The 25,356-nt window shown below is 41.9% G+C and overlaps 2 long non-coding RNA genes across 8 annotated transcripts; one reads left to right on the top strand and one right to left on the bottom strand.

Moving 5' to 3' along the window:
- Positions 1-2,498: 2,498 nt before the first annotated feature.
- LOC309705810 lies at positions 2,499-6,867 on the top strand. 2 transcript variants are annotated; one of them, XR_014276618.1, is made up of 5 exons: positions 2,499-3,020; positions 4,095-4,186; positions 4,913-5,070; positions 5,499-5,553; positions 6,501-6,867. It is a non-coding gene; the product is annotated as an uncharacterized lncRNA (long non-coding RNA). The 2 variants fall into 2 exon arrangements; XR_014276619.1 differs by having other exon boundaries at positions 5,496-5,553.
- Positions 6,868-11,867: 5,000 nt separating this feature from the next.
- On the bottom strand, positions 11,868-16,886 carry LOC309705018. 6 transcript variants are annotated; one of them, XR_014276420.1, is made up of 8 exons: positions 16,738-16,886; positions 16,365-16,444; positions 14,358-14,537; positions 13,831-14,259; positions 13,170-13,295; positions 12,818-12,925; positions 12,599-12,712; positions 11,868-12,456 (listed from the first exon to the last, which is right to left on the bottom strand). It is a non-coding gene; the product is annotated as an uncharacterized lncRNA (long non-coding RNA). The 6 variants fall into 6 exon arrangements; XR_014276421.1 differs by having other exon boundaries at positions 16,742-16,886; XR_014276424.1 differs by lacking the exon at positions 16,738-16,886 and having other exon boundaries at positions 13,831-13,991; positions 14,107-14,259; positions 16,365-16,644.
- Between the last annotated feature and the right edge of the window lie 8,470 nt (positions 16,887-25,356).

The raw sequence follows: 25,356 nt of genomic DNA, 5'->3' as shown, positions 1-25,356 counted from the left end.
CTGTGGTTCATGCACCTCGACGTGTTCCAGCTGCTCTTAAAGACAAGCTCAAAGAGGAACTAGAGCGGATGGAGGCACTGGAAGTTATAAGAAAAGTTGAAGAACCTACTGAATGGGTTAACTCCATGGTGTGCATTAAAAAACCAACCGGCGCTCTTAGAGTCTGCATGGATCCGAAAGACTTAAATGCTAACATACAAAGAGAGCATTACCAGATACCTACAAGAGAAGAAATAACAAGTGAAATGGCTGGTGCAAAATTTTTTAGCAAACTAGATGCGTCCCAAGGATTTTGGCAACTCAAGCTTCATGAGGACAGTACAAAATACTGCACGTTCAACACGCCATTTGGGCGTTACTACTTCTTGAGAATGCCTTTTGGAATTTCTTCAGCTCCTGAGATATTCCACAGGACCATGGAGCATATGATAGAAGGAATCGAGGGAGTCAGAGTTTATATGGATGACATCATTTTGTGGGGATCCACACTACAGCAGCACAATGAGAGACTAGTAAAGGTTTTGGAAAGGGTGAAACGTTATGGACTTAAACTGAACAGAGCAAAATGTCAGTTTGGCGTGGGTGACATTACCTTTCTCAGTGACAAGCTGACAGCCGAAGGCATCGAGCCGGACAAGGAAAAGCTACGAGCTATACTGGAAATGCCACGTCCTGAAGATAAAAAAGGTGTGTTGAGAATCCTGGGAATGGTTAACTTTATTGGAAAATTCATCCCAAGCCTGGTGGCCAAAACAGTGCACCTGAGACAGCTTCTACACAATAGCTGCGAGTTCAGATGGAATAAAGAACTGGAAAACGAGTGGCAACAACTGAAAACGACACTTACAACAGAGCCAGTTTTGGCATATTTTGATCCAAAAAGAAAAACAAAAGTGTCAACAGATGCATCGAAGGCCGGGATCGGCGCAGTGTTGTTGCAGGCTTATGGGGACCACTGGAGGCCAGTGGCATATGCCTCAAGAGCAATGACAGAGACAGAATCTCGCTACGCCCAAATAGAAAAAGAGACATTGGGGCTTGTTTTTGGATTTGAAAAGTTCCACACCTATGTCTATGGTTTGCCAACATTTGTGGCAGAGACTGACCACAAGCCATTGATAGCCATAATCAAGAAAAACTTAAGTGAAATGTCTCCACGCATTCAAAGATTGATGATGAAACTACAGCGCTATGATTTCAACTTGATCTACACACCAGGTAAACACATTGTGTTAGCAGATGCACTCTCTAGGGCCACAACCCCAAACAAAGAGCAAAGCTCCACAGAGATGGATGTAAATATACATGTAAACCTGGTAGCAAAGTCACTTCCTGTGTCAGACAGAAAATCACATCAGATCAAGGCTGAAACACAAAAGGACGCTAGTCTGCAAAGAGTTATAACACTGTTGAATGGGAAATGGCCAAGAGGTGAATGCAAAACATACTACAACATAAGAGCAGAACTAAGTGTTGTGAATGGACTTCTGCTAAGACAAAACAGAGTAGTAATTCCACACTCACTGAGAGGAGACATCCTGAAAAGACTGCATGAGGGACATCTAGGCATAGAGAAATGCAAACGGAGAGCCAGAACAGCAGTCTATTGGCCAGGTATAAATGCAGACATTGAGCAAATGGTTTCCACTTGTGATACGTGTATCAAACACCAGGCCAAACAACCAAAAGAGCCTCTGACCATAACAGACATACCGGAGGAACCATGGCAGAAAGTCGGAACAGACATTTTCCACCTGGGAGGAAAAAACTACCTGCTGGTTATTGATTACTTGTCAAACTATCCAGAGATGGCATTATTGTCCAACATGTCAGCTACTTGTGTCATAATGCACATGAAATCAGTATTTGCTAGACATGGGATACCACAGATTGTTCATAGTGACAATGGACCTTGCTATAGTTCTAGAGAATTCCAACTATTTGCTCAGGAATATGACTTTAAACATGTGACCTCAAGCCCCCTGCATCCACAGTCCAATGGGAAAGCAGAGAAAGGTGTGCACATTGTGAAACAGTTACTAAAGAAAGCAAAAGATGGTAAGGCAGATCCTTATTTGGCAGAGCTACAGAGCATCACCACTGGAGCATGGCAAGTCACCAGCAGAAATATTAATGGGAAGAAAACTACGGACCACTCTTCCTTACACAACAACCAGGAAACATAAACAAGTGAGAGACAAAATGAAACAGTTGCAGAAGAGACAAAAGGTCAACTTTGACAAGTCCTCAAAAAGTCTAAAACCACTCGCACCCAATGAAGCAGTCAGAGTGGAAGATGCAAACATCTGGGCAAAGAGAGCAACTGTACTGGAGGAGGTAAACCCAAGATCGTAGAATGTGAAAACTGAAGATGGACTGATATTAAGGAGAAATCGGAGGAGTTTACTGTACACTCAAAAAGACAATGGGACCATCGGAAGGACAGTGTGATGACAACAACACACCACCTGAACCAACAACACCCGTGAAGGACCAACACGTTCTCACTCCCAACTCGTCAAACGTGTGACGCATGGTCAGGCTCCCTCTGCTGCACTTATGGACGCGCAGGGTACCCCCCTCGCGTCGGGAATTGACGTGAAGGGTCCTCCGATTGAAGAGATTGCCGCGGAAGAGCCTGTTGTCCGTATATTTATATATTTCCGAAATCACTTTGTAGTGACGTATACTGAACACAATAAATTATATAATGTAAACAACTACCTGGAAAACAGGTAGAACGATACTTTTGTATGGTTTATTGCATTTATGGAGGGAGTGATGTATGCTGGGTAATGGCACAGCTAGCTACTGGGTGACTTTATTCACCCGCTTCGGCTGTTATCAGTCCATACAATGGGCGTTATTAGCACAAATCAGTCCCATAGATATGGGCCATCTCCTGCTAGATTGTTCAGAAGGTTGTTCTCATCCATCCAGATGGAGGATCACTAACAGGAGCGTGGAAGACTCCAGAATCCACTCTGGCTGGAATCCGGTGGATACAGCAGTGTTTACAGGTAAGACCATTTAAACGGACAGCATTTATAGAATGACCATTAAACGTCAGCGAGTGTCAGTAATGTTAATGTGGTTATGTTAGTAATACACCGAGTGCTAATATAACAGCTTTAAGATGCATTTGTAGATGTTATTACGTGTTTTACCGTCTTTATGGTGCTAGCTTAAAGTTACGGTGTAAACGTTAGCTTATATTGGAGTAAAGCTGTTACTGGTTAAACGATGTTAGCACAGAAATATTAGCTTCTGTCATGACTGATGAAGTTACTAGTTAATAAAGTTTCCAGTAAAGTGTTTAATCGCAGCCACAGACTGACAGCAAATATCTCGATTAGCTTCAGTGCATCTATAATAAATATGTGCAAGTTTCAGTGCTTCGTTTAAACTGTATTATACTTATACTGACCCAGGGTCAGTGTAAAATACAATCCTAGCTGTGTGAACAAAGCCTGGCTCCTTTAATCCTGCATGACAAACCTTAGGATGCAGGTTATTATTACTCTTTCCTGCTGGCACACCTGTCACACCTGAGAGTCAGCTAGAAACTTACAGTGACGTGGACATCATGCAAAGACTGCCAGACTCTGTAATACTGCAAATGATCAGTGACTCAGGTTATCACTAAACTTTAAACGGCACCTCTGTGTCTCTGTGTGCTGAACATCTAGGATTGGGTCAGGCTGCATTGACTGTGGGACTTTAATGTGTTAAAAGCAGGTTGAAGACGGCTCAGAAACATTTGAAGATTAAAATTTAGCATTATGGCTGCTGGTGGTTTGTAAAGCCTCTACTCAGCTGTATTTTTGTTACTAACTTATGTTTGTTGTTGTTTAACACAGATTTCAGAAGAGCAAATATGCTTAATAGTTTAACTAGATTTCATTTGTCAGTGTGGGACTGCTGAGTCACCTGAAGAACTCGTTTCATTCATTCTCCACATGATGTTCATTTACAGAAATGTTTCACAGGAACTGATTTCTCCCAAAGGTTGAACTAGTGTGTTTCCATAGATTACCTCTGTATGAATGTACTTCTTAAATGAAGGCAAGTGTTTGTCCTTTTTTGTTCCTCAGGTACAATACGTGATATCAAGGGCAGGCGGTCAACACTGGGGGTAGACAAGAAGCAGACGTACTTCCAAGAGGGAGCTGCAGTGAGGTCAGAGGTCAGAATCTGAAACGGCTCAGGTTTATATTTTAGAAGTTATAAAAAATCAAAATGTATTTATAAAGAAACCTTTAAATAATAGTCATAATTATGATTATTATAAGAAATATCAAACATTTAAGTGGATTTTCTGTTACACATATTGTGTTAGCCCTGCGATAAACTGGCAGCCTGTCTTTGTCCTGTATCAGCTGGGATAGGCTTCATCCTCCTGCGACCCTGAATTGGATACATTGTATTCCAATTATGTAATCTGATCATTTACAAACTCAAGGTATCTAATCAAAATGTAAGTAATAATTATAAAATGGGAAAGCAGAAATAAGTGTGACATAAATGCAAAGGTGTGAGCTGACATAGAGGACAGCTACATGCAGTCTGAAAAACCTTTGTTGTCAAGTTTGCAGGTCTATCAGCACGAGACATTCTTACATAGAAGAGTCTGTTGAAGTCTCTAACTCAGTGAAGCATTATTGGTCCCATCTGTTTGGATAAATATAATAACCTGATGTTTGTCCATTTATTGACACATTTTCTTAAGTGCTTATCCAGTTCAGGATCACAGTGGAGCTGCAGCTGGATATGTTCACTAAATAAACCTTACAAAAGTTAACAATAAACCTGCATCCATGTACGTTGTTGTCCACAGGATGAGAAAATCAAAGTGGAAGACTGTGGAACATGTTAATAAATGTTTGTGTGTTTATGCCTGTGTCTTTCACAGGAGGCGCTGGAAGGTTTCCCTAATAGTTCCTGGTGAATCAAAGCAGAACCATAAAGGTTGCTGGACTGCATGATGGCCTTACCCCTGAGCCGTCATCCTGTTAAAGGAGGAACCAGTTAGAAGCTGTTTTCAAAGTAGCTGAGCAGATTTCATCTCAAGTAAGCAATTAACTGTTTGTTCATCTGTTCTGCCACTTAAAGAGCATTTAAGGACGTCGTTTGAGTGTCCAGTTGAATCAATTCTACTGGCTCTCATGGTCATTTGTTATTATAGACATATTTTTCATGTTCATCCAGCTATTTAGTAAATTCTATCTATTTAGTAATATCCGTCAGCTATAAAATGTAATATAAATATAAAAATATCTAAATATCTCCTGCCCTTTATGTTTTAATGATGTAAGTCTGTTATCGTGTTACATTAGCATTCCTCACATATCAATGAGATGCTGTACAGTACAATCCTACTGACACAGCAGAGGGATAATGACGCCTATTCAACATCGTTACACGACACATTCGAGCTGCATGATGCAGACAAAGTGACTAAATTATCTTTTTGTGGTTTATTGTCTTCAAACCAGCAGACAAAGCCGATGGCAGAAGATGTCAGAGAAGAACTTCAGGCCGTGTACTGAAAAGGTATTTTTGTCTTGTTATCAAAGACATTTGGAGTGACGGCTTCTACAACTGGTTGTGCTAAACTAAAGCTTACAGTCTAAGAAATCACAGTGTTGATATTCAGCACAAAGAGAAAAGCTCACTTGTTTGAATTTATTTACAATCATAGTTTTATAAATTCTGACTGTAAACAGCGTTTACAGCTCTGATATTGTTTGACACTCGATATCAGGTGATAGTGTTTAATTTAAAGGTTTCTGTGTACCAATGAGCCATTTACACTGATCAGTGTCAGTTTAACTGTAACACATTCATTATTTAGATTCAACAAAGAAATAACTGAATGTAAAAATGGCAGCCCACAGGCCAGGTTTATAGAGATATATGCATGCATTATGAAATTTATGTATCCCAGATAATTGTTATTCATCTAGTCATGGCAGACCTACCTCTTCCTCCCAAGTTAACTGCAACCCAAAAGAACTAGTGGGGCTATTTACACACTCACAACCAGTGTGGGGTAAAAAGAGCCACCAAAAAGCTGTCAGCCACAGATGTGCTAGAAGAGTTAGAAACTCTACTTATGGAGAAACTTTCTAAGTCTAACAGAGGACAGGTACTCCTGCCCAAATAACATGATATAACCCCACATACAGCCCAGCCATAAAGTGAACCAAGTCATTTAGTTAAAGACAGCATGGGACCAAATGCATGTAATAAGCCTGCATCAACCTGACATTTCTTCCTCCTGAATTAAATGAATGAATGGATGAAAGTTAAATGACTACAAACGTAAAGCCACTAGTTCCCACACTGGAGCTCCCTGACACTGTGTGTTAACCGTATTTAGCTTGTATCAACAGTTGTAACAGGCTAAGATACGTGAGACACTGCATTGAATGATTGTTCCTGTCTTAATGATTTCAGCTGACTGGTTTCAGCTCAGATGTTCTGCTTTTTCCTTTCAGTAGATCAAAGCAGCTCGTGCTCCTTCTGCTTCCAATTTAGAAGAAGAAGAAGGCGAAGGCTTCAGCGAAGTGGCGTTCATGGTCTCAGTGAACAGTCACGGTCACACACTGCATGTGGTTTTAAAAGCAACATGTCTGTTCACCACAACAATGGAGATGTGTAATATTAGTGCAGCTACGGTTTGTTCTTGAACATCAGTTCTGTTTTCTACTTTGATCACTTAGACCAAAAAAGTGTTGTTTTCAGATTCTTTCTTTTACATCTATAAACCACCTGTTCATTTTTTTTATTACAATTAGTTTCACATAAATGTTAGTGTTTCCTTTATGATCTTTTAATGCTTACACTACACTGTACACGTCTACATTAGAGAAATTTCTGTTGACTCAGCGTTGTGAAATGTTCTTTTATTTGATACACAATATGAAGTTCATAATTTTCTTACAAATAAAACTCTAATGACAAACATGAACAGCTGTGCTTATTTCTGAGACATGAGTTTTTGAATGTGTTGATATTTAGACAGTGTGCATCTGTATGCTGAAACTGTAATGGTGAACCTGAGGTGATGGTCAACAGAAGGCAAATATAAAACAATATTGAAGTAATGTCTTTACCCTCTGCAGCGTGTGGACGCTGTGCACGCAATCACCTTATTCACTGTAGTAAACGTGCACCGCTAGCTCACGTGACTGACTGTCTCCATGGTTACATCGTATATTATTAGCTATGTAAACAGCTTCCAAAGATGCCGCCATAGCTCTCTGCAGCTGTAACACTTTCACACTTTGCAAATCATTTCACGTTTTTGATAGTTATGAAGACAGAAAATGTTTTTAAGGTCATGCTAGGCGGTTGCTATGGTGGTTGCTGTGGACTTGGCTGGACCGCGTCCGATTCCTGTTATTAGCTGTCCGCCGTAGGAAGGCTGCGTTCCATTTACAAGTAGTGACAGTCTGCCGCAACTCGGACTCAAACCCCGCTTTGTTCTTTAATTATAGGCCTTTTATAGCCGTTCATGACACGCACACACACACATAAAGCATTTTGCCTCACCATGAGAATGCAAGTTTACCTAACCTAACCTTAAAGTGTCTGATATAGGATAGAAAAATGAAGCAACCGGAGATTTAATGATGAAGACTCTGGGTTCTGTAGTTCACGTTTTACAGTCCTGAATGACTCTGCATATGATTTATTGAAGAGGACTTTAGAATGCACTTTACATTTAGACTGTTGCTTACAGTTAGACTGTCAGGGTGTACATTACCTTGTACTCAAGCATCCCAGGACAGAGCCCTGCCCCACCATGAGCCTGGGTGGATACGTGGTTATAATATAAAAGGACCGATACTGAATATGAATATTTCATGAAAATTGAATTATTTTTTTTTTTTTTTTTTTTTTTTTTTTTCTTAAATGACATCAGAAACAGCAGTATGCGACATTACGTGATGGCAGAGCTTCAGTTCATCCTTTGTCATTTTTTTTTTTTTTTTTTAATAAATAGGACAGGGGGAATGAATGAGAGAGAGAGGGGGAGAGAAAGAAAGAAAACCCAAGGGGAGAAGAGACGGTGAGAAGGGGGGGGAAGAGAGACAAAAAAAAAAAAAACAAAAAAAAAAAAACTCCTGGGTCACCTGTATGGAGAAAAAAAAAACAAACAAACAAACAGAGGAGACAGCAAACAACAAAGAGCAACATAATAATAGAGAAAACAAAGCACCATCACAATAAACTAGCTAGCCATAGATATCAGTATTTACTAAGTAATAAACGATATTGTGCAGCACGCAAGATAGACAGCGCACAGTGTGCTTTGAGGCAGCAGCCAAGAAAGCTTTAGTCCGCGTCTGTGAATACCCATGTGTGCATACCTGTGTGGATCAGCATGCTTGCATTCCAAAGGTTTCTCCATGTAATGATCTGCTAGGGAGTGTGGGGGGGCCACAGCCCCGTCCTCCAGGGTGTGAAGCGGGTATGGAGGAGATCAAAACTCCAGACATCCAGAGGCCCCCAGAACACAAGAGACCATGGAAGACCAACAGAGGGGCAGCCGCGCCACTGTTCCAGTAAGAGCTGAGGAGAGTCCCAGATGAGGGCTCACTCAGCAGCCGCGGAGCAGAAGCCAGGGGGGGTTGCAGTGACGCGCCCGTGAGCTCCGCCGGCCCCCAGCTGCGCCTGAGTGACCGAGCCCTAGGCCGAGAGGCCGGGGGCACCCCACCTCCAAAGGGGCCCGAGCGAGCCCCAGGCCCCAGGCCCCGACAAGCGGCCGCCAAGGAGTGAGCCGGTGTGTACCCGGACGCCCACCCCCAGACACAAAGAACCACCAACACACCGACACCTGAGGGAGTCCGCCACCGGCAGGGGAAGTGGTGGTGGGTGGAGATAGGCCTCCAAACCTTGGAGGGCCTGAGGTGTCCCCAGAGAGGTGGCGTCTGATACCCAACCTGACATATAGACACAGACATACAGGCACACACAGACACAAACATCCATTCCCACCCTCATGCTCTCATATGCACTCACTCCACACTCAACCAACGTGGAGACAGACATAAAGAGACGCTGTACACACAATCACACTCCCCAAGCGTACTCTACAAACCGGGTCTAGGTACCCTTGCCCCTGGAGGGGGGAATTGCACCCAGACCCAGGTGGTGTTACCCTTTTCCCTGCGGTGGGGAGAGGCAGACCACCCCGACTCCGCAGCAGCAGGGAGGCCCCACACCCCAGACCGCAGTCGGACGGCCAACTCCTCCTACTAGCCCTCCCGCTCCAGCAGGCCGCAGAGAATGGGGGTGGGAGAAGACTCCAAACCTCCCTCCACCCGCTCATTGTAGTGTTGATGCATATGTGTTCTAAGGTGCAATTAAAACCCAGGAGGGCATGGAGCTACCTGCCAAGGAGCAGCAGGTAAGCGCATAGTCCCTCCTGCTAACCCTCAATGACTAAGTGTATTTAAAATTGAGAGGTGGGCAACGACGTCAGGGGTGAGGTATACACCCTGATGGTGATTTGGACTCCGTGATTGTGCCCACCCCCAAGATCCTATATGTATGTGTAATGAGAGTGTGAATTTAGAAGAAGAAGAAGGCGAAGGCTTCAGCGAAGTGGCGTTCATGGTCTCAGTGAACAGTCACGGTCACACACTGCATGTGGTTTTAAAAGCAACATGTCTGTTCACCACAACAATGGAGATGTGTAATATTAGTGCAGCTACGGTTTGTTCTTGAACATCAGTTCTGTTTTCTACTTTGATCACTTAGACCAAAAAAGTGTTGTTTTCAGATTCTTTCTTTTACATCTATAAACCACCTGTTCATTTTTTTTATTACAATTAGTTTCACATAAATGTTAGTGTTTCCTTTATGATCTTTTAATGCTTACACTACACTGTACACGTCTACATTAGAGAAATTTCTGTTGACTCAGCGTTGTGAAATGTTCTTTTATTTGATACACAATATGAAGTTCATAATTTTCTTACAAATAAAACTCTAATGACAAACATGAACAGCTGTGCTTATTTCTGAGACATGAGTTTTTGAATGTGTTGATATTTAGACAGTGTGCATCTGTATGCTGAAACTGTAATGGTGAACCTGAGGTGATGGTCAACAGAAGGCAAATATAAAACAATATTGAAGTAATGTCTTTACCCTCTGCAGCGTGTGGACGCTGTGCACGCAATCACCTTATTCACTGTAGTAAACGTGCACCGCTAGCTCACGTGACTGACTGTCTCCATGGTTACATCGTATATTATTAGCTATGTAAACAGCTTCCAAAGATGCCGCCATAGCTCTCTGCAGCTGTAACACTTTCACACTTTGCAAATCATTTCACGTTTTTGATAGTTATGAAGACAGAAAATGTTTTTAAGGTCATGCTAGGCGGTTGCTATGGTGGTTGCTGTGGACTTGGCTGGACCGCGTCCGATTCCTGTTATTAGCTGTCCGCCGTAGGAAGGCTGCGTTCCATTTACAAGTAGTGACAGTCTGCCGCAACTCGGACTCAAACCCCGCTTTGTTCTTTAATTATAGGCCTTTTATAGCCGTTCATGACACGCACACACACACATAAAGCATTTTGCCTCACCATGAGAATGCAAGTTTACCTAACCTAACCTTAAAGTGTCTGATATAGGATAGAAAAATGAAGCAACCGGAGATTTAATGATGAAGACTCTGGGTTCTGTAGTTCACGTTTTACAGTCCTGAATGACTCTGCATATGATTTATTGAAGAGGACTTTAGAATGCACTTTACATTTAGACTGTTGCTTACAGTTAGACTGTCAGGGTGTACATTACCTTGTACTCAAGCATCCCAGGACAGAGCCCTGCCCCACCATGAGCCTGGGTGGATACGTGGTTATAATATAAAAGGACCGATACTGAATATGAATATTTCATGAAAATTGAATTATAATACAAATTAGTAATAAGGGTTTCTCTGCGCCCTTATCTACCCCAAATTCAAAGAGCTGCGGGCAGAGAGGGTGACAGGAGAGGATGGCACTGAAGAGAAGATGCTCGGTTTCTGGAGTCTCCTGGTCCTGTCAGTAGGATGCATCTGCTGTGTCTTCTCATGGATGCTCACCTACCTTGACTCGTTCCTGTTATGGATTTCCCAACACTGCGGACAGTGGCCCACGTCAGAGATGTTTAATATTTATTACATATGTCTGAATTGCTAACCCTAACCCTAACCCTAGCTCAACAGACCACAATGCCCTGGACTGTCAGTATTATTACATGCTGTGAACATAAGTAGCTTTGATCACAGTTTATGTCGTAAAAGAGAAGGAATATTGAAAAAAAGATCAACATTGTGATATTATTTGTTCCAAACTGACCAGAAACATGCTGGTCAGACTCTCACAGCAAAGGATCAGACTCACTGTGCATGACTGCTCAGGCCAATGATGTCTGTTAGATTGTCAGTTGTTTAGTGCTTCTGTACAGTGAGGGTCACCGTCTCTATTTCAGAATAATTAATATGCGGAAAACACTAAAAGTTGATTGTCTTCCAATATTCTAGCATAATTAAAAAACTTTGACTTTGTAAGTACATATTATTAATCCTAATGCCAGTATGATTCTTCATAACTCCTGCTTTGAAATACTGAACTTTAAAATGTACCTGATGAAAGATCATTTACAGTGGCACTCTGTCAGGATCATTCTGACTGTAAGATCACTGTATTAATCTGAATCCTTCTGCAATGTGCTGTGAATGAATGCTGATGCAACTCACTGTGGGAGAGCTGTTAATAAAATGAATCTGTGACACATGCAACACGTTCACAGAGGAAGAGGACACAAAGGGAGGACACGCAGAGGCTGTGTTGAAGTCAGAAATCCAAATCTTTATTAAAAAACAGGCAGCGGTTACAAACAGGAAGACAAGCAGTCCATCAAACAGTCTACAGGGTCAAACGTACAGAGAATTCAAACAGCAGTAAAAAATAACTGAACACTGAAAAACTTAAAGCAATGTGTGACGCAATAAAAGGAAGCAGCGCAGTATATTCACTGAATTATCATCAATTACAAAAGAGAAAAACGACGATTTCTAAGGATTATTTTCTTAAATGCAGTTAGAGTGTGGCAGGTAAAGATGGAAACATACAGAATGTAAACTGTGTGAGTTTGTGAACTTTGTTAGAAACAAATGAGGTAAAAAAACAACAACCCCAAAACAGACAAAACACAGAACGAGGCTCTCAGTATTCATTAATAATTAGAAAGAAACATTCTTGTCGTGGATTTTTACAGTCTTAGTTCCGCTCGCTGTCATCATTATAATCATCATGATCAATGGCGAGGTCCTGAGGTGGGCGGGGCTGTCTCTGGTGATGTCACCATGAAGGAACAGCATCTGGCACGTGTTGCTGAAACATCCCAGTACGCTGGTGTAGTTTCCTCTCCAGCTGTTTGACATGTGACACTTGAACATTAAGGGGAAGAAAAAGAAACAGTGTTAGGTCAGGTGACCACATGGTTTCTAAAGTAACTGACAGGAAGTAACCAGGCCGTTAGAAATGGATGGCATGTGTTTAGAGTTACTGGAGTTGGGTAACTCTACTTACCAAAAGCAGAAGCACACAGATGAAGGATCAGATGCTGAATGTTGCAGGAACATGCTCGTGCGGTGGTCATTCAGTGCTGCAGGTTAGACAGTCCAAGACTGATATGCTGCCCATCTGAGAGTTTGAAAACACACATGCAAAGATTTATTTTGTGTTACAGTCAAAGTTGGATGTTCATTTCTGTCCTTTAAAAATGTTTGTGTATTTGAAAGCACTAACATTTAAGGATGACTTGGATCGTCTCCTTTAAAGGGGAGACAAGTGTGTCCACGGATCCACATCACTTTACCTGGATGATGACTCCTCCCCCCTCACTCAGAAACACTCCTAATATAACCAAGCAAATAAATAATATTGAAGATTTACTTACATCATTACAAAAACATCAAAAACATCTCCCTTTGATTCTATTTCTCCATTCCTGCTGAACATCAGGCAACAAATATCTCAATAAATCACAGTAAAATGTAAAGCACATATTTTCTTTGTCTAACCTCTGCAGAGCCTCTGTCAAGAAAAACATCTGTAAGCATAAAACAAATATACATTCATAACACGTCACTGGACAAACCTCGGTCAGTTGATTTCCTCTGTGCAGTGCAGACGAACATCAGTCAGCAAGTGACTCTGCTGGTTCTTCTGAGGAAACACCACCGTCTCTCCACACCGTCACCATCTGTGAGCACAAACTGCCGCTCTGCCAGCATGTAGGAATCACATATCACACACAGGGGTGAAGAAACATCAGAGCTCAACTTTGGATACTTTAGATCTAAACAGATCAAAGTAGCTCTTAGTTTCAGCAATCAGACAAACAATGATACCAAACTGATTCTGTATGAATACAATATGGTATTTTCAATACAGGTGTCAAATTAATTTATTAAAACTAATACAGATATATGTATATTTTTTTGATAAATTAGTTTGCTAAATTATAAGAAATTTTTTTTTTCATTTAACAATTGCAACTGAAAGAAATTAAATATTGAACAAAAATATATTGTCACATTCTGAGCATGCTCAGCACGCTGACAGACTTGAAGTTGCTACAGATTTTAAGAAGTGATAATTATAGGGAAGAAACTTCTCTTTTTCATCCGTTTAATCAAACATTTGATGCCTCAGCTGTCTCAGTCCTGTAGCGTTCTGCAACTACAACTAACCTGAGGCTTGGATTTGGCTGCAGGTGCCCCTGTACATCCTTCTCAGTGCTTCACACATGTGGGTACCATTTAATCCCACTTCTTCCTGAGCTTTGCTTCATCACAAGACCAAAGGTGGCATCCCGTGTCACAGTCTTATCATCATCCAGAAGAAACATTTGAAGAAACATCATGCAGAAGAAACATTTACACGCCTCCTGGTTTTGTTTTCTGATCCTGCGAAAAGACTGAGGACAACAAAGCCCAGAGAACACGAGATACACAACATCCAACATTCAGACTCAACAGCCTCCATAAATGAAGAGCACCAGGTTGGTTCCGTTATAGTAGATATAAGCATACTTCACATTACTGGGTATGAATAATAATGAGGAGGCAAACTTTGAAGATGCAGAGCATGATGTCCCATCATCAGACTGTAAACAAACGTCCACCAGGCTTCTTTGTTGCCAAAATTGATGATTCTCCCATCAGGGATCAGTAGAGTGTATTAACCTGTGGTATAAGCAGCAGTCACTGAAATATTACTGTTTCAGATAAGAAATCTAGCACATAAAAGCCAGGGTGGGAGGGATCTCTGCAAAACGACTTACCTCTGCAAGTGTGAAGCTCAACAAAAATCTGACTCTCAAGTCACTGACAAACAAAAACTCCAGCTGGGAGATAGAAAACGCTGTCTGGGTCTTGCTGGATGTTGCTGGTCAGAGTCCCACATTAGCAGAGTGCTTCTTGGTCCCACTGACCCATATGGACAGTGACTGTGGAGAACTGTTCTGGAAAACAGAGAAGAGAATTAAAATAACAAAAAGCCAAACAGGATTTCCACAAAGACTGTCTTGGAATCAGCAATCAAAAAAATCACTGGTTCATATTAAATATGAACAGGTTCCTTAAATGTACGCAGTTCAGATCTGATTTAATTTAATTTCCTTCACACAGCACATTCGTCCAGGCTGACAGGTAAACATAGAATTAATCTCAGGTAACATGACTCATAGTAGAGTTTCAGTAAGAAATATTGCAGGCTCTAATATTATTACCACACAATCCAAGGACACACCAACAGCTCAGATTTGTAGAACTATTTAAACAAATGTCTTCTGAATATTCAATTCATGTTCACAGTGGGAGGGGGGGGGGTGTCGTGGAATTTTTTTAATAAAGTCTGCAACACAGAAAGAGCTGTGATCAAGCTATTTATTACTGCGCCAACACACATCAAACATCACAGTTCAGTCATGTCAGCGCTGCCACAGAGGTCGTGCTCCTCCTCCTTTATGCATTCCAAGGAAGAGGGAGGAAGTTAAACTGATCCTACCACACTTCATGTGTCTCGCTATGAAACCTAACGGATCAATGGTTATGCTGTTTTGTGCCCTTGGCCTTATCAGCACCTGTAAAGGGAGTTGTTTTCTCAAACTGCTGACGCTGAAGTAAGTTCATCTAGTTTTAGAAACTTTCACTGAACAGTAACAGTGTCACAACTAAGCACATGCATAAGCACTTAAATACTTTAAATGATAATAACAGAAAATTTCTTTTACAGGAGCTAGAGCCTGTCCCAGTAGTCATAGGTAGAGCACACCTGGACAGGTCACCAGTCTGTCAGAGGACTAACACAGAGACAGACATCAGAGTAACAAATCTATTTAAAATTAATGTAAGTTTGCTGCAGCTGTATGTATGAACATGTGTTTCTGTGTTCACAGTCCACCTCTCAGGAACCTGCAGTTGACTTTTAGTCAACTTTAAACAGACCTCACAAAAGGCTGATGTGGCTGGATCAGTAGTCTGATTTAAGTACGATACCTTTGGCCAGGGATTACTCTGGTGCATCGCTTCACTGCAGTCTTACGTATTTTCCCCACACCTGAATAAAAAATACTGATATATACAAATAACAGCTTCAGCTGATGCAGCCTGACTCAATCCTAAATGTTCAGCACACAGAGACACAGAGGTGCCGTTTAAAGTTTAGTGATAACCTGAGTCACTGATCATTTGCAGTATTACAGAGTCTGGCAGTCTTTGCATGATGTCCACGTCACTGTAAGTTTCTAGCTGACTCTCAGGTGTGACAGGTGTGCCAGCAGGAAAGAGTAATAATAACCTGCATCCTGAGGTTTGTCATGCAGGATTAAAGGAGCCAGGCTTTGTTCACACAGCTAGGATTGTATTTTACACTGACCCTGGGTCAGTATAAGTATAATACAGTTTAAACGAAGCACTGAAACTTGCACATATTTATTATAGATGCACTGAAGCTAATCGAGATATTTGCTGTCAGTCTGTGGCTGCGATTAAACACTTTACTGGAAACTTTATTAACTAGTAACTTCATCAGTCATGACAGAAGCTAATATTTCTGTGCTAACATCGTTTAACCAGTAACAGCTTTACTCCAATATAAGCTAACGTTTACACCGTAACTTTAAGCTAGCACCATAAAGACGGTAAAACACGTAATAATATCTACAAATGCATCTTAAAGCTGTTATATTAGCACTCGGTGTATTACTAACATAACCACATTAACATTACTGACACTCGCTGACGTTTAATGGTCATTCTATAAATGCTGTCCGTTTAAATGGTCTTACCTGTAAACACTGCTGTATCCACCGGATTCCAGCCAGAGTGGATTCTGGAGTCTTCCAAGCTCCTGTTAGTGATCCTCCATCTGGATGGATGAGAACAACCTTCTGAACAATCTAGCAGGAGATGGCCCATATCTATGGGACTGATTTGTGCTAATAACGCCCATTGTATGGACTGATAACAGCCGAAGCGGGTGAATAAAGTCACCCAGTAGCTAGCTGTGCCATTACCCAGCATACATCACTCCCTCCATAAATGCAATAAACCATACAAAAGTATCGTTCTACCTGTTTTCCAGGTAGTTGTTTACATTATATAATTTATTGTGTTCAGTATACGTCACTACAAAGTGATTTCGGAAATATATAAATATACGGACAACAGGCTCTTCCGCGGCAATCTCTTCAATCGGAGGACCCTTCACGTCAATTCCCGACGCGAGGGGGGTACCCTGCGCGTCCATAAGTGCAGCAGAGGGAGCCTGACCATGCGTCACACGTTTGACGAGTTGGGAGTGAGAACGTGTTGGAAGGACAGTGTGGAGCAAAGAGACCAGTCACCCATTGTCAGAAGATCAGCACGCTCTATCAAGCCACCTGATAGACTAAACCTTTAAGCATATATATATGTATATGTTGGTGTATACATATATAGCTAGATATATATACATATATCAAAAAGGAACTTTCTGCATTATTGTGTGTTCCGTAGTTTACACTGTCACAAGTGTTTGTGATGTTATTCAAGCTATGCAATGTTAGGTATGTTTCCACAGTGTTGTTCAGCAGATAACATCTAAAGAAAAGGGGATGTGTTGATAGGAGTTATGTGGGTAGTTCAGCTTCACCACTAGGGGGCTGTCTAACCAAATTGTGATATATACTGTGTCGTAGAAGCAGCGGCAGGTTATGTTTACGTACATGGATGTGAGCCACGTTAAAATAAAGAAGCTTGCTCACTACTACGGATGTTTTATTGAAAACACGACACCAACTACATGTTCTAGCCTTGTTAGGCCAATATTATGGTCTACCGTATCGAAAGCAAAAGTTAGATCTAATTAACAATCTCATAAATCACCTCTTTAGTTAAATATATCACCAGACAGACATCCACAGTGCAGACCAGTGGAGTACAAAACTCTCCACTTATTATATTCTCAGAATAAAGATTTACAGAGAAAAGGGGAGGAGCAAACCGCACAGCACTTCATGTTCAAACCAAAGCTTTTCTTTCTGAAGAATTTCATTTAAACGTCCAAACCAGGTGAGGTGCATCGTGTAGTAAAAGTCCTAATACTCTGATCCAGTTAAACTCTTCTACATCTAAGTTGCGTGTGGATTTGAGCCGCCTTTGTATTTCTGTCACTTGATTCTTGGATTTGATCATTGCTAATGTGAATGTCTTTAAAACCATCCTGTTTTCTCTGAGCCAACGATGCACAATTTCTGATGTCTTTCTCAACACTATCTTTAAAAAACTGTAGTCAGCTGAGTGATATATCATCAGCTTACTGCCACTCACAACAATATGAGCAACACTTTCTTTTTGTTCTAAAGATGATTTCAGATCGTTTGTATAAACAGAGAAGAGGAAGTGAGTCATGCAGCATCCCTGTGGCAGCTCACAGTGAGCGTTTGTCCTGCAACATGAGGAGCTGTTTCTACCAGAGAGAAAACTACTCATCATAGAAATGTGCAAATCTGAGAAACCGTAAATCCTCAGTTTGGGAAGCAGCAGATCAGGACTGATGACATCAGTGGGGAAACTGAAATCCATGAATACAACTCCGACTTTTTGACTGTTTTCCATATATTTGATCCACTGATTGGTTATTTTAGCGAGAGTGTCCTGACAAATTTTCAAAGGATTAAAGTGCTTCTCCATCTGATGGAGGACAACTTTCTCCAGCATCTGACGCCAAATAAAGTCCTCATGTCTCTCTGATGGAAATTCGCCACGTTCAATCCACGAGTTCAGAATGTCGCATATAGCAGCAGAGTTGGGTGATTTAACCTCATCTCTTCCACAAGAGAGGGACAACAAACTCTTCAGGTCTTCCTCATTAACACTTTTCAACTTGGTAATACATTCTTTTTGATTCATTGTATATTTTGTAAGCAGAAACTCTAACGACACAGAAGGATCTGTTTCTGTGTTCCTGCGTCTGAGTTTACTTCTTTCTACAGTGCAAGTGATGAAGTTATGATCAGTAGTCGATCCAGGTAGAGGTAGGGTTTTGCCTTGAAGGTCTGAAATATTTGTGTAGATGTGATCAATACATGTTTTCTTTCTGGTAGGGTCATCTATGATCTGGGTCAGTCCACACAGAGAGGAGACAAAATCAACCCTTGTCTTCAAATCTTGCAAGATTTTCACTTTCACTTTCTCCTCCTCCCCCTCCTTCTCCTTCTCCCCCCTCCTTCTTCTTTTCCTCCTCCTCCTTCTTCTTCTTCTCCTCCTCCTTCTCCTTCTTGTTCTTGTTCTTCTTCTTTTCCTCCTCTTCCTTCTTCTTCTTTTCCTCCTCCTCCTCCTTCTTTTCCTCATCCTTTTTTTTTTTTTTTTTTTTTTGTGTCCCGTTTGGATCTTTAGCCATCAGAATTGTTGTCTTAAGGCCAAGAAAGATGCCAAGCGGATTTATTTTACCAAGTGGATCATCATGGCCTTGCCATATTGGTCCATTTGATTGACCTTTATTATAATTATGAATTTATTTTATTTTCGGTTGCTACAAACGGGACAGACATGACTGGGGGATAGGACAGGGAGAAAGAATGAAAGAAAGAGAGGGAGAGAAAGAAAACCAATGGGGAGAAGAGACGGTGAGAAGGGGGGGAAGAAAGAAAGAAAGAAAGAAACAAACAAACAAAACACCTGGATCACCTGTATGGAGAAAAAAAAACAGAAGAGAAAGCAAACAACAAAGAGCAACATAATAAAAAAACAGCACCATCACAATAAACTAGCTAGCAGTAGATAACAGTAGATACTAAATAATAAACGATATTGTGCAGCACGCAAGATAGACAGCGCACAATGTGCTTTGAGGCAGCAGCCAAGAAAAGTGTAGTCCGCGTCTGTGAATACCCATGTGTACACCTGTGTGCACACCTGTGTTGATCAGCATGCTTGTATTCCAAAGGTTTCTCCATGTAACGATCTGCTAGGGAGTGTGGGGAGCCATAGCCCCGTCCACCAGGGTATGAAGCAGGTATGGAAGAGATCCAGGCCCCAGAGTACAAGGACCCGAGGAGGACCACCAAAGGGGGGGGAACCGTGCCACCCTCCTGGGAAGAGCTGAGTAGAGCCCCAAAGGAGAGGTCACCCCGCAGCTACGGAGCAGAGGCCAGAGGGGGTTGCAGTGGCGTGCCAGCGGGCTCTGCCGGCAGCCAGCTGTGCCAGAGAGGACCGAGCTTCAGGCCCAGAGGCCTGAGGGCATCCCACCCCCCGGAAGGAGCCCAGTCGGGCCGCAGGCGCCCGGCCCCGCCAATCGGCCACCAGGAGTGAGCCGGTACATACATGAGCGCCCAGCCCCAGACGACAAGGACCACCAACACACCAACGTCTGAGGGCATCAGCCACCGGCAGAGAGTGTGGTGAGGGGAGATAAGCCTCCGTACTTTAGAGGGCCTGAGATGTACCCAGAGAGGTTGAGTCTAAGACCCAACCTGACATATAGACACAGACGAACAGGCACACGCGGACACAAACGTGCATTCCCACCCCATATGCACAACCAAATACTCGGCACTCACCCAACGTGTAGACAGACACAAATAGACACTGCACAGACAGTCGCACTCCCCAAACATACTCTATATCCCAGGTCCAGGTACCCCCGCCCCCAGAGGGGCAAGCCGCAACTAGACCCAGGAGATGTAACCCTTCTCTCTGGGGTGGAGGCAAGCAGACCACCTCCTTATCTGCAGTAGCAGGGAGGCCCCGCATCCCAGACCCCAGTCTGACGGCCAGCACCCCCTCCCAGCCCCCCAGCCCTGACGGCTAAAAGAACCGGGGTGAGTGAAGACCTCAAACCTCCCTACGCCCGCTCATATGTAGTGTTGCTGTGTGCTGTTCTAAAGTGCATTTAAAACTCAGGAGAGCATGGTACTAGCTTCCTCTCAGAGAGCAACACGGCTCCTCCCGAAAACCCTTAGTGTCTAAATGCATTTAAAATTGAGGATAGGGCACCAGCGCCAGAGGTGGGTTGGAGTACACCGACCATCCTCTGGATGCTGTAAAACGTGCCCACCCCCAAGGCCCTATATGTATGTGTTATGTGAGAGTGTGAGTAATGTGGATGTCTAGGTTGCAGAATAAAATTGAGGCACAGGCGGCCAGAAGGGGACAGAGGGGGAGTGCCTCCCCTGCACCCTGGTGACATACCTGCACCCCAAGCCCTGCGTGTGTGGGTGGGTGTGGTGGAGCGGGAATAGGGAGGCAGCTGAGGATGGGGAGGGAAGAAAGGGAGGGGCAAGCGGCCCCTCCCTGGGGCCAGCTCCCCCGCTGACCCCAGTAGGCACCCCCACACTCTGGAACCCACCAGGGCAAGGGGGCCCAGGCCCATCCGGACCGGGGCCCGCAGCCGCAGCACCCCCAGACCCCCAAGCCTCCACGCCCGTCCCGGACCCTCCCAGGGGCAGCCAGGCTACCGGGCCAGTAACCAATGTCCGCCAGCACAGACCCTCCCCCATCTCCGCTGTACACAGCCACAAGGAAAACACCATCCAAGAGCCCCAGAGCTCCTAACCAGGTCATGGCCACATCCCCCAGGTTAGACCCTCTAGGAAAACGTCCCTAGGGACTCCCCGGACGCCCTAAGGCCGTCCCTACCCCCATATCAACCACAATAGTGAAGGCAGGACCAAACCATGACCCCCCACCCCCACTAGGTGATGAAGCCGATCAAAGGAGCCCAAAGGGATTGATCAAATGTGATGGCAGAGGTTGTATCAAGACTAATGTGATCTATTAGATGGTTTTTATATTGGTTAGAATTAAGATTATTTTTATTTTTCCAGTTAATGAGGACCATTTTCTTGGCAATGCATAGGGCCGTAAAAACAACGTGGGTTGTGTTTGTTTCTGCAGTGACCTCATCCAAGTTGCCCAGCAAGCATACTAAAGGCTGGAATGTTACATTTCAGACCATTTGATAAGTCTTCACATATCTCACACCAAAATTTCTGAACTGGTGGACAGAACCAAAGAGCGTGGATGTAATTGTCCGGTGTATTTGCTGTGCAGTGTGAGCAGTTGTTGGAAGGCGTATAGCCCATCTTGAACATCCTATGACCAGTATAGTGCACTCTGTGTAATATTTTGTATTGTATTAATTGCAAACTGGGATTTCTGATCCATTGAAAGGTTTTTAAGCATATCTGAGACCAAAGGTTTGGGTCTAAGTTGATTGATAAATCTGCTTCCCATTTTGCAATAGGAAGGGATATTGATTCATCTATTTTAGAAAGTGTTCTGTATATTTTAGACAATAATTTGGGGGGTTTTAGACTAAAAAATTGTACCACACTTGGTGGTGTTTGTAATTCAGCTTCACTGGGATTAAATTTCTTTTTTACTATGGATTTAATTTGTTGATATTCCAAAAATCGTTTCTTGTTGATCCCATATTGTGTAACTAGTCTGTCAAACGAAATAAAGTCTGTTCCTTCCAACATATGTTCCAAGTATTTAATTCCTTTGCAACTCCAATCTGGAAAGTTTATCATATTATTGTTTTGTAATATGTCCGGATTGTTCCAGATAGGTGTACGTTTGCATGGGATTAATGAAGACTCTGACATTTTTAGAAACTCCCACCATGCTGTCAGAGAAGAGCTAATATTGATGCTTTTAAAGCATTCATGTCATTTGATGTTTGAGCTGATAAATGGTAGGTCTGAAATTTCTAGGTTATTACATAGTGCCTGTTCTACATCTATCCAAGGTTCATCTAAGAGGGTGTGTTTAAACCATCTAGAGATGAACTGAAGCCTGTTGGCTAAAAAATAGTGATTAAAGTTAGGCAGATCTAATCCTCCTTTATCCTTGGTCCTTTGTAGTGTTTTTAAGCTGATACGTGGGGGTTTATCTTTCCAAAGGAATTTAGAAATATACGAGTCTAGAGATCTGAACCAATCTTGTGATGGCTTATTTGGGATCATTGAAAATAAATAGTTTATTTTTGGCAAGACCATCATTTTTATAGCGGCGACCCTTCCCATGAGTGATATGGGTAAAGATTTGCATCTAGCCAGGTCGCCTTCTACTGTCTTTAAAAGTGGGATGTGGTTTAATTTAGTTAATTCTGAAAGTTTAGGAGAGACATTTGTCACGGTCCTGGGTCTCCTGACCCAGCGTTTTTAGTTCTTTGTGATTTTTGTATTATTGTACTTGTGTGTGATTTATTCTATGGCTTCTAGTTTTGATCCCTTGCCCTTCATGTCTCTCTGTGTCCCCTCTGTTCTGTGTAATTGTGTCTTTGCATGTTTGAGTTTCTTGTTTTCTGTCACTCTGCATTGTGCATTATGTTCTCATGGTTGGTTTTTTGTTACTCTCTCTAGTCTAGTCTCTTGTGTTCCCAGCTGAGTATTTCCCTGTGTATTTTGGTTCTTAGACCTCTGCCTTATGGTTTATGTCTCTGTATTTCTTAGTTGCTGTCTCCACTGTGTCTAGTTCGCGTCTCTGTGTGATACTTCCTGTTTTACTTTGATGGTCCGTGTCTCATGTGAATGCGTCCTGCTTTGCTTGTCTCGTCAGTCCTGATTTCTCCCATCTGTGCCCTCCTTCTGTGTCTCATGCCCCTCGTTACTTCCCAGTGTATTTAAACCCTGTGTTTCTCTGAGTCAGTGTCGCGTCGTCCCTCATGCTGTGTGTGGATCTCCCTGTGTCTCGCTGTAAGTTCTTAGTTTGTGGCTTCCCAGTTTAGTTTAGTTTGTATGTTTGTTCTACCGGCAAATAAAGCTGTGTTTTGAGTTCATTCCCTCGAGTCTGTGAGTCCTGCATTTTGGGTCCAACTCCCGCCTGCCGCACAGCGATTCATGACAACATTAATACCTAAATATTTTATATTTCCACATTGCAGTGGGGAAGGAGAAGAATTATGGAAGGAGCAATTAATCGGAAGAACTGTTGATTTCGACCAGTTAATTGAATAATCTGAGACACTTGAGAAAGAATTTATCAATGCAATCACCCCAGAGATATTGGTTTGTGAGTTTTGGAGAAAAAGTAACACATCATCTGCATAAAGGCTGATTTTATGTTCTATATTCTTACATTTTATGCCCTTAATTGTTGTAGCCTGTCTAATTGCTGCTGCTAGTGGCTCAATAAAAATTGCAAACAGTGAAGGGGAGAGTGGGCATCCCTGCCTGGTGCCCCTCAGAAGAGAGAAGCTGGAGGATGTTTGGTCATTTGTTCTGACACAAGCTGTTGGGGAGTTATATAATATTTTTAACCAGTTTATGAAAGAGGATCCAAAACCAAATTTGTGTAAAGTTGTAAATAGAAATTTCCAGTCAACTCTGTCAAATGCTTTTTCTGCATCTAAAGAAAATATTATGGTTTCAATGTTTTTACTGCATGAGTAGTCTATCAAATTAAGTAATCTACGTGTGTTTGTTGATGAGTGCCTACCTTTTATAAAACCAGTTTGGTCAGGATGAATTAAAAGGGGGGTTATTTTCTCTAATCTTTTTGAGAGAGCTTTGCAGATTATTTTAAGGTCTACATTAATAAGGGATATTGGACGATAGCTTGAGGGATATACAGGGTCTTTGCCTGGTTTTTGTAAGAGACTGATATTTGCAGAGTTCATATTTGGTGGTAGTCTACCATTTTCTTTGATTTCCTGCAACATCCTGTGAAAAACTGGTGCCAGAATTGTCCAGAATTCTTTGTAAAAAAATCTGTTGGAAAACCGTCTGGACCTGGAGCCTTATTATTGGGCATACTTATCAGGGTTTCCTGGAGTTCACCTGGCGTCAGTGGTGAATCCAGTGCCATTGCTTGGGTGTCTAATAATTTTGGAAGAGTTATGTTGTCGAGAAATTGATCAATTTCGTTTTTAGATGGGTTTATTTGTGGTGTATATAAAGTTTCATAGAAATCCCTAAAAATTTTGTTTATTTTTTTAGGATCATATATTGTATTCCCAGATAAATCTTTAACAGCACATATAGTTGTTTTTTCTTTATTGATTTTTAACTAGTTAACAAGAAATTGTCCGGATTTGTTACCGTGTTCATAATTTTGCAGGCGAAGTCTTTGTACTAAGAATTTAGTCTTTTTATTAATAATTTCATTTAATTCTAGTTTTGTCTTGCGTATTTTGTTTAATATTTCTTGGTCTTGGTGTGACACATAGGCTTTTTCTAAGGATTTGATGTTTTTCTCTAGTTCCTGAATTTTTTTGTTTTCTTTCTTCTTATGTGATGAGAAAGAGATTATTTTTCCTCTCATTACGGCTTTCCCTGCTTCCCAGTGGACAGATGCTGATGTTCCAGGAATGTCATTAAAGCCTAAATATAGAGTCCATTCTTTTTTAAATATTTAATAAAGTCTTCATCTTTAAGTAGTGATGTATTAAATCTCCAGTTTTTACTTGGTGTAGTATTATTCATATGCAGTTCCTGCTGTATTGAGCCTATCCATGTCTTCATTTAGTCCAAGGTTGAGGTGTCCCCCAAGAACAATTGTGCAGTCAAGGTGTTCGGAGAGTGTACTAAAAAAACCGTGGAAGAATGAGGGGTCATCAACATTTGGACCATATATACTTACAATACCTAGCTTTTGGTTAAGTATAGATAGTTTGACGATTACACTGTAAAACCTAATAAGTTCACAGAACTCAAAAATTGTTGTGTAACAGATTACACAACAATTTTTTAGTGATGTTTTTAAAAGTTTTAAGTTTAACTAAAATAAAAATTATAGTTGCAGTTGCCTTAAATTACCTCAATGTTAACTCATAAATGTTGATATTCCTCAACT

This window comes from Aulonocara stuartgranti (assembly GCF_965226115.1).
Source record: "Aulonocara stuartgranti genome assembly, chromosome: 4".
Classification (NCBI taxonomy): domain Eukaryota; kingdom Metazoa; phylum Chordata; class Actinopteri; order Cichliformes; family Cichlidae; genus Aulonocara; species Aulonocara stuartgranti.
Note: the sequence above shows the minus strand (reverse complement) of the source record. Positions and strands in the feature narration are given on the sequence as shown.